General features: G+C 43.9%; 2 non-coding genes across 2 annotated transcripts; both read right to left on the reverse strand.

The window, feature by feature from the left end:
- Positions 1 to 13,758: 13,758 nt before the first annotated feature.
- Positions 13,759 to 13,831, reverse strand: TRNAK-UUU (transfer RNA lysine (anticodon UUU)). The gene has a single exon. It is a non-coding gene; the product is annotated as a tRNA-Lys (tRNA).
- Positions 13,832 to 17,942: 4,111 nt separating this feature from the next.
- On the reverse strand, positions 17,943 to 18,015 carry TRNAK-UUU (transfer RNA lysine (anticodon UUU)). Its single transcript has one exon. It is a non-coding gene; the product is annotated as a tRNA-Lys (tRNA).

Below are 18,015 nucleotides of genomic sequence, written 5' to 3' on the forward strand. Positions count from 1 at the left end.
GGGGCCAAAGGACACATATGGAAATTCAATATGACAAGAACAGAAATGGAGGCACTATGTAACCTATAGAAGGATCACATGATCATCATTAAACCATCAGCCAGAGGTGGGAATGTGGTGATGATGAATACAGCTGATTATCAAAAGGTATGCATAGGATCACTACATGATAGAGTGTTACAACATACTTCACAACCTGTGCACTTGACCCCATCCCACCTCCCCAACCTCACCACCACGCTTATCCCATCCCTAACCCACCTTTTCAACCTATCGCTAACATCCGGTACCTTCCTTTCTGCTTTTAAACATGCCACAATCACGCCTATCCTTAAAAAGCCAACACTCGACCCAACGGCTATGTCCAGCAATCGCCCAATATCACTGCTCCCATTCGCTTCCAAACTCCTGGAACAGCATGTCCACGCTGAACTTTCCTCCCACCTCTCATCTAACTTGCTATTTGACAATCTACAATCTGGTTTCCGCCCCCATCACTGCACTGAGACAGCCCTGACTAAAACGACTTACTTACAGCCAAAGCAAACGGACAATACTCTATACTCTTCCTACTAGACCTGTCCTCTGCATTCGACACAGTTGACCACTGCCTCCTACTACAGATCCTCTCCTCCTTTGGCATCAAAGACCTCGCCCTATCCTGGATCTCTTCATACCTTTCCAACTGCACATTCAGCGTCTCCCACTCCCACACTACCTCCTCATCCCACCCTCTCTCTGTTGGAGTCCCCCAAGACACTGTTCTAGGACCCCTACTCTTCTCAATTTATACCCTTGGCCTGGGTCAACTCATAAAGTCCCATGGATTCCAGTGTCACCTTTATGCTGATGACACTCAGATCTACCGCTCTGGCCCAGACGTCACCTCTCTGCGGTCCAGAATCCCGGAGTATCTATCAGCCATATCCTCCTTCTCCTCTCGCTTCCTCAAGCTCAATGTGGACAAATCTGAACTCATCATCTTTCTTCCATCTCACAGATCTTCCTTACCTGACCTATCTATCACAATTAATGACATCACGCTTTCCCCAGTACCAGAAGGCCGCTGCGTCGGAGTAACCCTTGATTCTGCCCTGTCCTTCAAACCGCACATCCAAGCATTTTCTTCGTCCTGTCGCCTCCAGCTCAAAAACATTTATAGAATCTGTCCTTTCCTCAACCCTCAATGTACTAAAATGCTTGTGCACGCCCCCATCATCTCCCGCCTCGACTACTGCAACATCCTTTTCTGTGGTCTCCCTGCTAACTCCCTCGCACCTCTCCAGTCCCTCCTTAACTCTGCTGCCCGACTAATTCATCTCTCTCCTCGCTACTCCTCTGCTTCTCCCCTCTGCAAATCTCTTCACTGGCTTCCATTCCCTCAGCGTATCCAGTTCAAATTACTAATACTGACCTACAAGGCCATCTATAACCTGTCTCCTGCATATGTCTCTGAACTAATCTCCCGATACCTTCCCTCACGTAATCTACTGTCATCCCAAGACCTCCTTCTCTCCTCCACACTTATTCACTCCTCACCCAACCGCCTCCAAGACTTTTCCCGAATAGCCCCCATCCTCTGGAATTCTCTGGCCCAACATGTCCGACTATCAACCACATTCGGATCCTTCAGACGGAACCTGAAAATCCACCTCTTCAAAAAAGCCTACAGCCTGCAATGACCCTGCTACCTCCTCACCACTACTGGAAATATCACCTCAACCAACACCGGAACTGCTGCAAACCACCAACCTACTGTCTCCTTCCCCACAATCCTGTAGCATGTAAGCCCGAAAGGGCAGGGTCCTCTCCCCTCTGTATCAGTCTGTCATTGTAAGTTTCTTTACTGTAAGTGATATCTGTAATTTGTATGTAATCCCTTCTTATGTACAGCACCATGGAATCAATGGTGCTATATAAATAATAATAATACTTGAGGAGAATCCACAGGACAAATTTCAGCAGGAGTTGGGCAAACTTGCAAAAGCGGGCCTAGACAGTCATGTTCTCAGTAAACAAGAATATGACTTTGTGTGGCCCCAGTTTCCAGTGATGGCAATTTTTTATTCATTGCCAAAGATCCATAAGGGCACTAATCCCTTGAAGGGACACCATACTGTGTCAGGGGTAGACAGCCTGACAAAATTTGGGTATATACCTAGAGTCCTAAAACCATGTGTGAGCTGCCTTAACTCTTATATCTGTGATACCCCTGATCTCAGGACAATTGAGGGCCTGATTTTGGACCCAGGTATGATACTGGCAAGCATTGACATTGAATCTTTATTTTCATCAATTTCACATGCCAAAGGAATAGCAGCAGTTGACTTTTTTTTTTCTTGAGGAGCACTGGTCACAAGTATGGAACAACAAAATGAATTTATCCTGAAGGCCCTCCTGTTATGTCTGTCCAAAAAACATTTTTCTCTTGAATAGGTAGTATTTCCACCAGCTCAAGGGTATGGCGATGGGGAGTCCCTGTGCCCCATTGTAAGGCTACTTTCACACTAGTGTCGTGCACTGCACGTCGCTATGCGACATTGCAGCGCACCGACGCACAGTGTGGAAGCGCCGCCCAACGGGGGCAGCGGATGCTGTTTTTCATTGCATCCACTTGCTCATTGTGAGGTGCGGGGAGGCGGGGGCGGAGTTCCGGCCGCGCGTGCGCGGTCAGAAATGCTGCAGACGACGCACCAAAAAACGTTACATGTAACGTTTTTTGGTGGCGACGGTCCGACGCAACCGTCGCACGACGGTTGCGACGTGTGGCAATGCGTCGCACTGCATCGTTAATAAAAGTCTATGGAGAAAAAACGCATCCTGCAAGCACTTTTGCAGGATGCGTTTTTTCTTCAAAACGACGCAAAACGACGTACAGTGCACGACGCTAGTGTGAAAGTAGCCTAAGCCAACCTATACCTGGGTTGGTGGAAGGAAACCACATTGCTTGGGGATACACCAGTAGCGGGCAGTGAGCATGTCTCACTTTGCATCCGTTACATAGATGACATATTGGATATTTGGAAGTGCAGCCCACAGTTTGGAGAATTTGTGGTGAAATTGAATGACAATTACCACAATTTACATGTCATTTACAAGCGGAGTGAACAGACTGCCCTTCCTCGATATTCTGATCCAGAAGAATACTAGGGCTGAGCTTGTAAAAGTAAAGTACAGAAAGACAATGGCTGCAACCTCTTTGCTAAGATTTTAGAGTGACCACCCATACCATTAAAAAAAGAGGTTCTGAAAGGTCAATTTGAGAGTATGCAGAATTTGTTTGCACACCATGAGCTTTGTAAAACAGGCTAGGGATCTGGGTGACAGGTTTGTGAAGAGGGGCTAGGAGTTGTTAGGTAAGCATATTTAGAGACGCGCATCAGTGATTGCTCCAGTATGCTAAAGACCTGCAAACACTGAACATGTGAATTAGGCATTAGACTACATAGTGATAAAGGGGACTTTACCTCTATAGAATCACGCTAGCCTTTTACCTGTTACTGATACAGTGTTTATGAAAAGAACTATTAATCTTTTTGCAAATGTGGGCACGCCGGTGCATTATTAAACCCCCCCCCAACCCACCCCTGCAATTTGACTCTTGGGGATTGCCCTAACTTGTAATGGACAGTGGAAAAATAGAAGTAAGAGAAAGCTACTGACCAAGAACTGGGATCACCACAATAGATCACAAAATATCAAAAATTTTTATTTAATGTCAAATTAGACCAAAACACAATTAAAAGCATTAAAAAGTCACTTAATGACAATATACAGTGGGGAAAAAAAGTATTTAGTCAGTCAGCAATAGTGCAAGTTCCACCACTTAAAAAGATGAGAGGCGTCTGTAATTTACATCATAGGTAGACCTCAACTATGGGAGACAAACTGAGAAAAAAAAATCCAGAAAATCACATTGTCTGTTTTTTTTTTCATTTTATTTGCATATTATGGTGGAAAATAAGTATTTGGTCAGAAACAAGCAATCAAGATTTCTGGCTCTCACAGACCTGTAACTTCTTCTTTAAGAGTCTCCTCTTTCCTCCACTCATTACCTGTAGTAATGGCACCTGTTTAAACTTGTTATCAGTATAAAAAGACACCTGTGCACACCCTCAAACAGTCTGACTCCAAACTCCACTATGGTGAAGACCAAAGAGCTGTCAAAGGACACCAGAAACAAAATTGTAGCCCTGCACCAGGCTGGGAAGACTGAATCTGCAATAGCCAACCAGCTTGGAGTGAAGAAATCAACTGTGGGATAATAATTAGAAAATGGAAGACATACAAGACCACTGATAATCTCCCTTGATCTTTTGCTCCACGCAAAATCCCACCCCGTGGGGTCAGAATGATCACAAGAACGGTGAACAAAAATCCCAGAACCACGCGGGGGGACCTAGTGAATGAACTGCAGAGAGCTGGGACCAATGTAACAAGGCCTACCATAAGTAACACACTACGCCACCATGGACTCAGATCCTGCAGTGCCAGACGTGTCCCACTGCTTAAGCCTGTACATGTCCGGGCCCGTCTGAAGTTTGCTAGAGAGCATTTGGATGATCCAGAGGAGTTTTGGGAGAATGTCCTATGGTCTGATGAAACCAAACTGGAACTGTTTGGTAGAAACACAACTTGTCGTGTTTGGAGGAAAAAGAATACTGAGTTGCATCCATCAAACACCATACCTACTGTAAAGCATGGTGGTGGAAACATCATGCTTTGGGGCTGTTTCACTGCAAAGGGGCCAGGACGACTGATCCGGGTACATGAAAGAATGAATGGGGCCATGTATCGTGAGATTTTGAGTGCAAACCTCTTTCCATCAGCAAGGGCATTGAAGATGAAACGTGGCTGGGTCTTTAAACATGACAATGATCTAAAGCACACCGCCAGGGTTAACGAAGGAGTTGCTTCGTAAGAAGCATTTCAAGGTCCTGGAGTGGCCTAGCCAGTCTCCAGATCTCAACCCTATAGAAAACCTTTGGAGGGAGTTGAAAGTCCGTGTTGCCAAGCGAAAAGCCAAAAACATCACTGCTTTAGAGGAGATCTGCATGGAGGAATGGGCCAACATACCAACAACATTGTGTGGCAACCTTGTGAAGACTTACAGAAAACGTTTGACCTCTGTCATTGCCAAGAAAGGATATATCACAAAGTATTGAGATGAAATTTTGTTTCTGACCAAATACTTATTTTCCACCATAATATGCAAATAAAATGAAAAAAAAACAGACAATGTGATTTTCTGGATTTTTTTTTCTCAGTTTGTCTCCCATAGTTGAGGTCTACCTATGATGTAAATTACAGACGCCGCTCATCTTTTTAAGTGATGGAACTTGCACTATTGCTGACTGACTAAATACTTTTTTTTCCCCACTGTACCTGTAAGGTTAATAATATAACCCTTAGAAGGTTCCCCTATAGCTTAAGGTAAGCTTCATCAGGGGCTGCCTGTGTGGTAGCAACACGCGTTGGGCATCCACAGGCTCCCCCTAACTTTGGTATGGTACGGCTGCTTTATTTTTAAGCGCACGGGTTATGCGCTACTCTGGAGGATGGTCACCTGGCTCTGAATATATTTCTGCAGGGCTCAGCTGCACCATTGAGAGAAAAAAATATTTTTTCCGCCTCTAGATTATGTCCTTTTGCTCACACTAAGGAGCGGGTAGATTAAGGTTTCATCTTATACTATTTAGCAGCCTATTGTCTTTGGTTTTCAATTGTGTCCATTTGGACTCTATTTATTCATCTGTATCACATGTTTTGTGGCATAATATTATGTGATTTTTGATTCCATGGACCAATTACTTGTCTGTATTACATCTGTACCTTAAGCTATAGGGGAACCTTCTAAGGGTTATATTATTAACCTTACAGGTATATTGTCATTGAGTGACTTTTTAATGCTTTTAATTGTGTTTTGGTCTAATTTGACATTAAATAGAAAATTTTGATATTTTGTGATCTATTGTGGTGATCCCAGTTCTTGGTCAGTAGCTTTCTCTTACTTCTATTTTTCCAGTTTCTTATACTGACTATTGGTGTATCCCCGTGTTTATTGTTGGTGGTGCCCTCCCTATCTCTACTATTGTGGTTGTAATGGACAGTGCTCACTCCTAGATTAAATGCTACCCGAAGTGTTTGTGCATGTGCACTGATAGCGGCTGTCGGCCTGGCTCGCAAACAATAGATGGGCACATACACTCCACTCCTAGGTATTTGAGTGGCATCAACAGATGTGAAAATGCGCACACACTTGGGGCAGCGTTCGCTCTATTAGTGAGCGCTGTCCATCACAAGCTAGGGCAGACACCAAGACTCAAATTGAGGAGGCGTAACGCTGCAACAACTCATAGCCAAGCCATGGATGCACTGAAGCCTCGTCATTGGCACAAGAATTAATTGTTGTACCATTAACAGTTACAGTGCCGATATGATTTTTATATCGATGACATCACCAATATCACTGTATAGTTAGTATAAAATGCAATTTGGGGGTGACACACTGCCTTGAAGGTTGTGGGAGTGTTGGATGTTGCTTCTTCCAATAGTCACGGAAGGACTCTCGTAGTCTAGTGATGGCTGTCCCAGTAACAGTCGATGGTTCACCAATAGTCATTGACAGTCACTTTGCCTCTTTCCCAGAATGTTCAGGATTTTATTCCCTGAGTAGTTTTATAACTTATATACATCACTCAACCAACAATCTCAAACTTGTTGGGGTCTGTCCTAATCGTGGTGTTCGGCACAGTAAACGTCCCCTGGTATTCTCTCTACAGATCGTGTCGACAGCTTGTCTTAAGCCCCCTTCATACATAGCGAGATCGCTAGCGATATCACTAAAGCGTCACCGATTTTGTGACGCAGCAGCGATATCACTAACGATCTCGTGTTGTCTGATACCTCCGATCCGGCTCCCCACTGGATATCGGTGATCATGCGAGAATGTCCTGGTCCATTTCTCATCATCGGCTTCCTGGCGCCGACGAGCGACTCCATGGACGCGGGCGGAAGATGTCACCCTCGCTGCGTGTGACAGGTAAGTGGCGACCGCCGACCGCTGCTGCATCGCTGTGAGATCTTCCTGTTTACCAGCTCACTAGCGACCATTTAGCGATGCACCAGCGATCCTGACCGGGCCATATCGTTGTCAGGATTGCTGGTGCATCGCTAAATGTAAAGGGGCCTTTATTCACCACTCGTCTACACTACAGACAGGTCTAGCAGGTTGGACCTGTTGACTGTCCAAATAAACCCAAATCTGTGAAGTGCTATGAGAAATTTTGGAAAATATGTAATTAACCCCTTTCTGACATCAGACGTACTATCCCGTCCATGGGACCCGGGCCCCTATGTCCATGGATGGGATAGTATGTCTAGCACGATCAGCTGCGCTCACGGGGGGAGCGCAGCTGAATGCGGCCAGGTGTCAGCCGACATGTTAACCCCTTGCACACCGCGATCAAACACGATCGCGGTGTACCGGGGGTTAAAGGGAAGCATCGATCGGCAGGGAGGGGGCTCCCTCCGTGCTTCCCTGAGCCCCCCACAGCAGCACAATGTGCAGCACTGCTGCGGGGGTCTCCTTCCCTGCAGGTCCCCGGATCCAAGATGGCGATGGGGACCTTCGGGGGGCCTGCAGGGAGCTGGCTTCCTCATGCCTGCAAAGCGCAGGCAAGGAGGAAACCTGCACACTGCCTGTGACAGATTGCTGATCTGTGATGTGACAGATCAGCGATCTGTCACGTGACAGCTATGGACAATGTAATAAAGTTAAAAAAAAAAGTGTAAAAATAATTTAAAAAAAAATCGCTAAATAAATTAAAAAAAAAAAAAAATTCCCTAATAAATTCATTTTTTGGAAAAAAAAACAAAAAAAGTACACATATTTGGTATCACCGCGTCCGTAACGATCCGCCCTATAAAACTGTCCCATTAGTTAACCCCTTTACTGAACCCCTTAAAAAATAAAAATAAAAAACGAAGCAAAAAATGATTTATCATACCGCCGAACAAAAAGTGCAATAACGCGCGATCAAAAAGACGGATATAAATATCCATGGTACCGCTGAAAGCATCATCTTGTCCCGCAAAAAAACGAGCCACAATACAGCATCATCAGCGGAAAAAAGTTATAGCTCGCAGAATAAAGCGATGCAAAAATAATTATTTTTTATATAAAATTGTTTTCATTGCATAAAAGCGCCAAAAAACATAAAAAAAGACCTAAATGAGGTATCGCTGTAACCGTACTGACCCGAAGAATAAAACCGTCTTATCAATTTTAATCGCACCCCCCAAAAGAAATTCATGAAACGCTGGGTTTTGTTCATTCAGTGTCCCAAAAATCGGAATAAAAAGCGATCAAAAAATGTCACGCGCCCGAAAATGGTACCAATAAAAACGTCAACTCGTGCCGCAAAAAATAAGACCTCACATGATTCTGTGGGTCAAAATACGGAAAAATTATAGGTCTCAAAATGTGGTGATGCAAAAACTATTTTTACAATAAAAAGCGTCTTTTAGCGTGCGACAGCTGCCAAAAATAAAAACCTTCCATAAATAGTAAATCAAACCCCCCGTTATCACCCCCTTAGTTAGGGAAAAATAATAAAATTAAAAAAATGTATTTTTATTTCCATTTTCCCATTAGGGTTAGGGCTAGGGTTAGGGCTGAGATTAGGGTTAGGGGTGTGTTGGGGGTTAGGGTTGAAGTTAGAATTGGGGGTTTCCACTGTTTGGGCACATCAGGGGCTCTCCAAACGCAACATGGCATCTGATCTCAATTCCAGCCAATTCTGAGTTGAAAAAGTCAAATGGTGCTCCTTCCCTTCCAACCTCTGCCATGCACCCAAACAGTGGTTTACCCCCCATATATGGGGTATCAGCCTACTCAGGACTAATTGCAAAACAACTTTTGGGGTCCAATTTCTCCTGTTACCTTTAGGAAAATAAAAAATTGGGGGCAAAAATATCATTTTTGTGGAAATTTTTTTTTTATTTTCATGCCCGGACGTTCTAAACTTCTGTGAAGCACTTGGGGGTTTAAAGTGCTCACCACACATCTAGATAAGTTTTGTTAGGGTGTCTAGTTTCCAAAATGGGGTCACTTGTGGAGAGTTTTAACAGTTTAGGTACATCAGAGGCTCTCCAAACGTGACATGACACCCGCAGACCATTCCATCAAAGTCTGCATTCCAAAACGTCACTACTTCTCTTCCGAGCCCTGACGTGTGCCCATACAGTAGTTTTCTCCCACATATGGGGTATCAGCATACTCAGGACAAATTGGACAACAAGTTTTAGGGTCCAATTTCTCCTGTTACCCTTGGGAAAATAAAAAAATTGGGGACTAAAAGATCATGTTTGTGGAAAAAATGATTTTTTTATTTTCACGCCCGGGCGTTATAAGCTTCTATGAAGCACTGGGGGGGTTCAAAGTGCTCACCACACATCTACATAAGTTACTTGGGGGGTCTAGTTTCAAAAATGTTGTCATTTGTGGGGGGTTTCCACTGTTTTGGTACATCAGGGGCTTTCCAAACGCGACATGGTGTCCGATCTCAATTCCAGCCAAAAAAGTCAAATGGCACTGCTTCCCTTCCGAGCTCTGCCAGGCGCCCAAATAGTGGTTTACCCCCACATATGGGGTATCAGTGTACTCAGGACAAATTGCACAATAACTTTTGGGGTCCTGTTACCCTTGGAAAAATAAAAATTGAGGGTGAAAAGATAATTTTTGTGGAAAAAATATGATTTTTTAACTGTACGGCTGTACGTTATAAACTTCTGTGAAGCCCTTGGGGGTTCAGAGTTCTCACTACACATCTAGATAAGTTCCTTGGGGGGTCTACTTTCCAAAATGGTGTCATTTGTGGGGGGATTCCACTGTTTAGGCACATCAGAGGCTCTCCAAACGTGACATGGCGTCCGATCTGAATTCCAGCCAATTTTGTATTGAAAAAGTCAAACGGCGCTCCTTCCCTTCTGTGCTCTGCCATGCGCCGAAACAGTGGTTCCCCCCCACATATCAGGTATCAGCATACTCAGGACAAATTGCACAATAACCTTTGCAGTCTAATTTCTCCTGTTACCCTTGGTGAAATAAAAAAAACTGGACCTGAAGTAATTTTTTTTGTGAAAAAAATTTAAATGTTCATTTTTTTTTTTTAAACATTCAAAAAATTCCTGTGAAGCACCTGAAGGGTTAATAAACTTCTTGAATGTGGTTTTAGCACCTTGAGGGGTGCAGTTTTTAGAATGGTTTCACTTTTGGTGATTTTCTATCATATAGACCCCTCAAAGGCACTTCAAATGTGAAAATAAAATGGTGTTGCAAAAAATGAGAAATCGCTGGTCAACTTTTAACCCTTAGGCCGGGGTCACACTAGAGAGGAATACGGACGAGTGAGAGGCGCTAAAAGCACGCATTACACACGGACCAATGATTCTCTATGGGTTTGCTCCCAACAGCCGTATATTTCTCGTCCGTATTCTACGCTCCGTGCCAATCGCAGCATGCTGCGATTGTCAGCGTACTACGCCTGTAATACGCCAATGCAAGTCTATGGGTGCGCAAAAAATACGGATTACACACGGACCACACATGTGACTTGTGAGAAATACGCACCCGGTGTCTTTTAGAAAAGCCGGCAATTCAGTGCACTATACAGTAAACTCATACCGACAGGTTTAATAAAGAAAGAAAGAATAGATATATACACATAGAATACATATATATATACATGTCATTGTGACAAATATATATATATTTATGTTTCACAGAGTTCTTTATAGCAGAATAGCCACTATTTCAATTGCCGGCTTCTATCAAATCATTCCCCAACCTGACATGAAATGACACATGGTTTACATTCAGTAAAGCATTATTATTATTATTATTATTTATTGTTATAGCGCCATTTATTCCATGGCGCTTTACATGTGAGGGGGGTATACATAAAAACAAGTACAATAATCTTAAACAATACAAGTCATAACTGGTACAGGAGGAGAGAGGACCCTGCCCGCGAGGGCTCACAATCTTCAAGGGATGGGTGATAATACAGTAGGCGAGGGTAGAGCTGGTCGTGCAGCGGTTTGGTCGATCGGTGGTTACTGCAGGTTATAGGCTTGTCGGAAGAGGTGGGTCTTCAGGCTCTTTTTGAAGGTTTCGATGGTAGGTGAGAGTCTGATATGTTGTGGTAGAGAGTTCCAGAGTAGGGGTGATGCGCGAGAGAAATCTTGTATGTGATTGTGGGAAGAGGAGATAAGAGGGGAGTAGAGAAGGAGATCTTGTGAGGATCGGAGGTTGCGTGCAGGAAAGTACCGGGAGACGAGGTCACAGATGTATGGAGGAGACAAGTTGTGGATGGCTTTGTATGTCATGGTTAGGGTTTTGTAATGGAGTCTCTGGGCAATTGGGAGCCAGTGAAGGGATTGACAGAGGGGAGAAGCTGGGGAATAGCGGGGGGACAGGTGGATTAGCCAGGCAGCAGAGTTTAGAATAGATTGGAGGGGTGCGAGAGTGTTTGAGGGGAGGCCGCAGAGCATGAGGTTGCAGTAGTCAAGGCGAGAGATGATGAGGGCATGGACTAGGGTTTTTGCAGATTCTTGGGTGAGGAATGAACGGATGCGTGAAATATTTTTGAGTTGAAGTCGGCAGGAAGTGGAAAGGGTTTGGATATGTGGTTTGAAGGAGAGATCAGCATCAAGGATTACTCCGAGGCAGCGAGCTTGTGGGACTGGGGAGAGTGGGCAGTCATTTACTGTAATTGATAGGTTCGTAGGGGGGGTCACGTGAGATGGGGAAAGATGATGAATTCTGTTTTGTCCATGTTGAGTTTCAGATATCTAGTGGAGAAGAAGGATGAAATAGTGGACAGACATTGAGGGATTCTGGTTAGTAGGGAGGTGATATCTGGTCCAGAGATGTAGATCTGTGTGTCATCAGCATAAAGATGATACTGAAAGCCATGAGATTCTATGAGCTGTCCCAGGCCAAAGGTGTAAATAGAGAACAGCAGGGGCCCTAGGACTGAACCTTGTGGGACTCCGATAGATAGGGGGCGAGGTGAGGAGGTGGTGTGTGAGTGGGAGACGCTGAATGTCCGGTTTGTTAGGTATGATGAGATCCAGGAGAGGGCCAAGTCTGTGATGCCGAGGGATGAGAGGGTCTGCATTTCATTTCATGTTTTTTTTATATGTCTCTGACTAATAATTAGATGCGGGTTTGTGTGCAAAATTTGGGAGTTGTAGTTGTTATTTTAAGGAGGTAATTCGTTGTTTAAAAATGCGTGGGCTTCCCATTGCCCTATAGTGGTGGCGAGTGGGTTAATCTAACAAAGGGTTAATGTCACCATACGATTGTAAGATGACATTAACCCTTTGTTAGATTAACCCATTCGCCACCGCTACAGGGCAATGGGAAGACCACGCTTTTTTTAACAACGAATTAAACCCTTAAAATAACAACTACACCTCCCAAATTTTGCACACAAACCCGCATCTAATTATTAGTCAGAGACATATAAAAAAACATGAAATGAAATGTTTTACTGAATGTAAACCATGTGTCATTTCATGTCGGGTTGGGGAAGGATTTGATAGAAGCCGGCAATTTAATTAGCGGCTATTCTGCTATAAAGAACTCTGGGAAATACAAATGTGTATATATATAATTTGTCTCAATGACTTGTGTGTGTATATATATCTATATAAATTATTATATGTGTCTATATCTCTTATTTCGTTTCTGTTAGAAACCCTGTCATAGGGCTCCATTATATGTCCATTTTGCAAGGCGGCGAGAAAATCTCGCCGTACGGATTACATACGGATGCTGACATGCGCAAAATACGGGACCACACCTTGCTTACGGATGACATACGGAGCACTGTTTAGGGGTCATTCATCTGTATTACGCCTGTAAACTACGGACTGTATTTTGCGTCGGTTAGTGTGACCCTGGCCATATAACTTCCTAACAAAAAAAAATTTTGGTTCCAAAATTGTGCTGATGTAAAGTAAACATGTGGGAAATGTTATGTATTAAGTTTTTTGTGTGCCCTATCTCTGTGATTTAAGGGCATAAAAATTCAAAGTTGGAAAATTGCGAAATTTTCAAAATTTTCGCTAAATTTCTGTTTTTTTACAAATAAATGCAAGCTATTTGAATGACATTTTACCAATAGCATGAAGTACAATATGTCAAGAGAAAACATTGTCAGAATCACCGGGATCCATGGAAGCGTTCCAGAGTTATGACCTCATAAAGGGACAGTGGTCAGAATTGTAAAAATTGGCCCGGTCATGAACGTGCAAACCACCCTCGGGAGTAAAGGGGTTAATAGTTATTTTCCGCAGAACCTAGCTTGTCTAAACGTGATTCCTGATGCCTTCTTTGTTCCCCGACACAGATCTTTTAAGCACATGTCTGAAAGAAAGGAAATTCCACAGCATCGGGAGTTTTCAGCTCCACCCAAGTGAAGTGTCCTTTGGGAGAAACTTTTTAGCATGAAATAATTCGCCTTTAAAGCCTTAGACAGGATGTAACTGAACATAGACAAACCATCTAGAGACCTGGTCTGCAACAAGGGGACACACATCACGTCTGGTTTCTTAAAGATATAGAGCAGCAAAAAAAAGGCCATCTGTAAAACTGTAACCAATATAATTTTAAAAGAACTGAATTAATCTAAAGCAATTGTAGTTCATAATAATAGGAAGGAAAAAAAGTAAAAAAAAAAAAGCTTCCGCCCGAACAGGGACTTGAACCCTGGACCCTCAGATTAAAAGTCTGATGCTCTACCGACTGAGCTATCCGGGCTTCTGTAGGAGCTAGGTTATGACACCAATGTGAGGCTACTCACAGAGATCCAGATTTTCTGCTGTCTGGAAAAATACAGCATTACATGGCCCAATGTTATTCTGTCAACCATTTTTTTACACAAACCGATAATTTGCATGAAAAGAAGGAACTAGTCTCATATATTGGATGAGACTCGCCTATTATTGGTGCGCAAAAAAATTCTGATTCTGTACAGATCAACGGTATAAAACCTGATTTTTACATTTCCATTATTAACAGAGGAATTAATTTTTGGGTTTTGTAAATTGTATCCACAACGGAAATTTACGAAAAAAACGGATGACAATACAGATGAAAAAAAATTATCCATTTTTTCTGGATGAAAATAGACGCGCGGCCCGAGATTCCCAGCCATGCAGTGTGAATAAACCATAAGCGACTGCGGGGCGAGATCTATGGCCACGCGTCCATGCAGGCGCGATAGGATGGCCAGGAAGTCATGAGAGAGGGCGGGCAGCGGTAACTGCGCATGCCCAAGAATTCATAATACAGCGCAGGTGCCAGGATTTGAAAAGAACGATGTGGAGGCGGAGCAAACAATGCAGGAAGACATGAGTGATGGATGTGAGGCGTCTGTCAGATGGGGAAAGACCTGCCCCCTGTCAAATATAAGGTATGTCTGACCAATTTTAAAAACGATTATTTCTGCGGTGGAAGGTACCCTAAATATAAGAGCCACCTTGACAGAATGCAGCATTAGTGCTGGACAAGGTGGCGCTTTTACTTAAAAATGCCTGGGGGGTGACCGGTTCCCTTTAAGAATGATGTCCAAGGCCGCCCCCTCCTAACCTTCTGCTACCTCTTGTTGCTTACCTTCTTCCCACTCCTCACACAACTGTCTCCAAGGTTCCCCCATGCGTCCCCCTCCTCTTGAACTCCTTATGGCCTCCGATCAGACCCCATCACCTCCCCACCCACATCCGATTCATCTCTACTTTTGTAGCCAACTGCAAGTTGTATCTAAATTCCAGACTTTTTGCAGTAGTCCAGTGCAGTTCTTCTAATAGCCACCAGATGCTACTAAAGTAACTCCAAAATGTGTGTAGCCCATAAAAAAAAAAGCTGAAATGTCATCTGCGATTGTAGTATGGTGGCATTTAGGTGCGCGCTTGGCAGCAGCTCTCAACTTGGAGACGACCTCCTGTGGCATTCAAGTATCTTAAGAGAGGAAGAGTAGAACTCTATAGCGCCACCTGTTGGAAGCAGCAATCCTACAAGTCACTATCGACCCTTTACCGAGCCTTGCAATATGACTTAAGATAATAGCCAAAACAGAACCTCAATTTGTAGACGCTGTTTATTCACTTATATAGCGCCATTAATTCCACAGTGCTTTAGAGACATCATCTCTATCCCCATAGGGCTCAAATCTAAATACCCCATCAGTATGTCTTTGGAGTGTGGCAGGAAACCGGTGAACCCAGACAAAATCCACGCAGACACGTTTTAGGGTATTGCCCCTTGTCGGTATAAAGAGATCTGATTTGGCAAGGTGAAAGGCTCTAGACTTGGTCTAAGGCTGGAGTCACACACAACGTATAAAAAATTGGTCCGTTTTTCACAGACAGTGATCCGTATGTCATCCGTGTGCAATGTGAGGATGCGATTTTCTCACATCTAAGCACCCGTGTGACATCCGTGTGGTGAGATTTTCTCCCCGGCTTGCAAAATGGACACATAATGGATCACAATGACAGGTTAAAATAGAAAAGAAAGAATAGATATATACACATAAAATACATTATATATATACACTCACTGGCCACTTTATTAGGTACACCATGCTAGTAAGGGGTTGGACCCCCTTTTGCCTTCAGAACTGCCTCAATTCTTCGTGGCAGAGATTCAACAAGGTGCTGGAAGCATTCCTCAGAGATTTTGGACCATATTGACATGATGGCATCACACAGTTGGCGCAGATTTGTCGGCTGCACATCCCTGATGCGAATCTCCCGTTCCACCACATCCCAAAGATGCTCTATTGGATTGAGATCTGGTGACTGAGGAGGCCATTTGAGTACAGTAAACTCATTGTCATGTTCAAGAAACCAATCTGAGATGATTCGAGCTTTATGACATGGCGCATTATCCTGCTGAAAGTAGCCATCAGATGTTGGGTACATTGTGGTCATAAAGGGATGGACATGGTCAGCAACAATACTCAGGTAGGCTGTGGCATTGCAACGATGCTCAATTGGTACCAAGGGGCCCAAAGAGTGCCCAGAAAAAATTCCCCACACCATGACACCACCACCACCAGCCTGAACCGTTGATACAAGGCAGGATGGATCCATGCTTTCATGTTGTTTACGCCAAATTCTGACCCTACCATCCGAATGTCGCAGCAGAAATCGAGACTCATCAGACCAGGCAACGTTTTTCCAATCTTCTACTGTCCAATTTCGATGAGCTTGTGCAAATTGTAGCCTCAGTTTCCTGTTCTTAGCTGAGAGGAGTGGTACCCGGTGTGGTCTTCTGCTGCTGTAGCCCATCTGCCTCAAAGTTCGACGCACTGTGCGTTCAGAGATGCTCTTCTGCCTACCTTGGTTGTAACGGGTGGCAATTTGAGTCACTGTTGCCTTTCTATCAGCTCGAACCAGTCTGCCCATTCTCCTCTGACCTCTGGCATCAACATGGCATTTCCGGCCACAGAACTGCCGCTCACTGGATTTTTTTTCTTTTTCGGACCATTCTCTGTAAACCCTAGAGATGGTTGTGCGTGAAAATCCCAGTAGATCAGCAGTTTCTGAAATTCTCAGACCAGCCCTTCTGGCACCAACAATCATGCCACGTTCAAAGGCACTCAAATCACCTTTCTTCCCCATACTGATGCTCGGTTTGAACTGCAGGAGATTGTCTTGACCATGTCTACATGCCTAAATGCACTGAGTTGCCGCCATGTGACTGGCTGATTAGAAATTAAGTCTTAACACACAGTTGGACAGGTGTACCTAATAAAGTGGCCAGTGAGTGTATATAATCATTGAGACACACACATACATATATACAGTATATATATATGCAGGGGTTGGACAAAATAATGGAAACACCTGGAAACATCAACAATAGTTTAATATGGTGTAGGTCCACCTTTTGCGGCGATTACAGCCTCAATTGTCCGAGGTATGGATTCATACAAGGTGTGAATTGTTTCCAAAGGAATTGTAGCCCATTCTTCAGTTAAAACACCCTCCAGTTCTTTGAGCGACGATGGCGGCGGAAATCGACGTGTAACTTGAATCTCTAAAATCAACCATAAATGCTCAATAATGTTGAGGTCTGGGGATTGTGGGGGCCAGATGAGATGCTCAACTTCATTGCAATGTTCCTCGTGCCATGTTTTAACGATTCTAGCTGTATCAATTGGTGCATTATCATCCTGAAAGATGGCGTTCCCCTCCGGGAACAGTGCTGGAACCATAGGGTGCACTTGGTCGCCCAAAATGCCTAAATAATCGCGGCTGTTAATTCTTCCATGAAGGGATATCAATGGCCCGGCGGATCTCCACGAAATAGCACCTCAGATCATCACAGAACCTCCACTATGTTTTACGGTTGGGAGAAGGCAGTCTGGATGGAATGCTTTCAGCTGTCTGTTTTCAGTTGTCATTAATCAAGTTTGCCTAGGGTGCTCGGGTATGCACCGCGTGGTCTCAAGTGACATGTTTGAGTCCCTGCAGCTACATGTTTCCAGAAATATAATGGGATTGCCTGCCATACACAAGCAATCCGCACATCTTTTGTGGCAGTGTAACAGCAGCGAAATGTGGCCGCGTGGACTCAAACACATCACTTGAGTACCCGCTCTACTTTGTGTGTACCCAAGCTCCCTAGGCAAACTCAAGTAATGAGGACTTGTGCTCATCTCAATTAGCCATGGCTTTTCCTACAATCCACCACCTGATCTGTAAAGTCTATTTTTTCTGAAATGCTGGTTTGGGCAGCACTAAGCAAGTGGCAGGTTCTCTTTAACTAAACTACGGTATATATATATTTTTTTTTTTCTTTAAGAACAAAGCTTCTTCTGAGTTACCTTTGGGTTAAAACTTTAAACAAAAAAGAACTCTCCCGCCCGAACAGGGACTTGAACCCTGGACCCTCAGATTAAAAGTCTGATGCTCTACCGACTGAGCTATCCGGGC

Source organism: Dendrobates tinctorius, unplaced genomic scaffold, assembly GCF_039654945.1.
Source record: "Dendrobates tinctorius isolate UK_male_01 unplaced genomic scaffold, ASM3965494v1 ptg000228l, whole genome shotgun sequence".
NCBI lineage: Eukaryota > Metazoa > Chordata > Amphibia > Anura > Dendrobatidae > Dendrobates > Dendrobates tinctorius.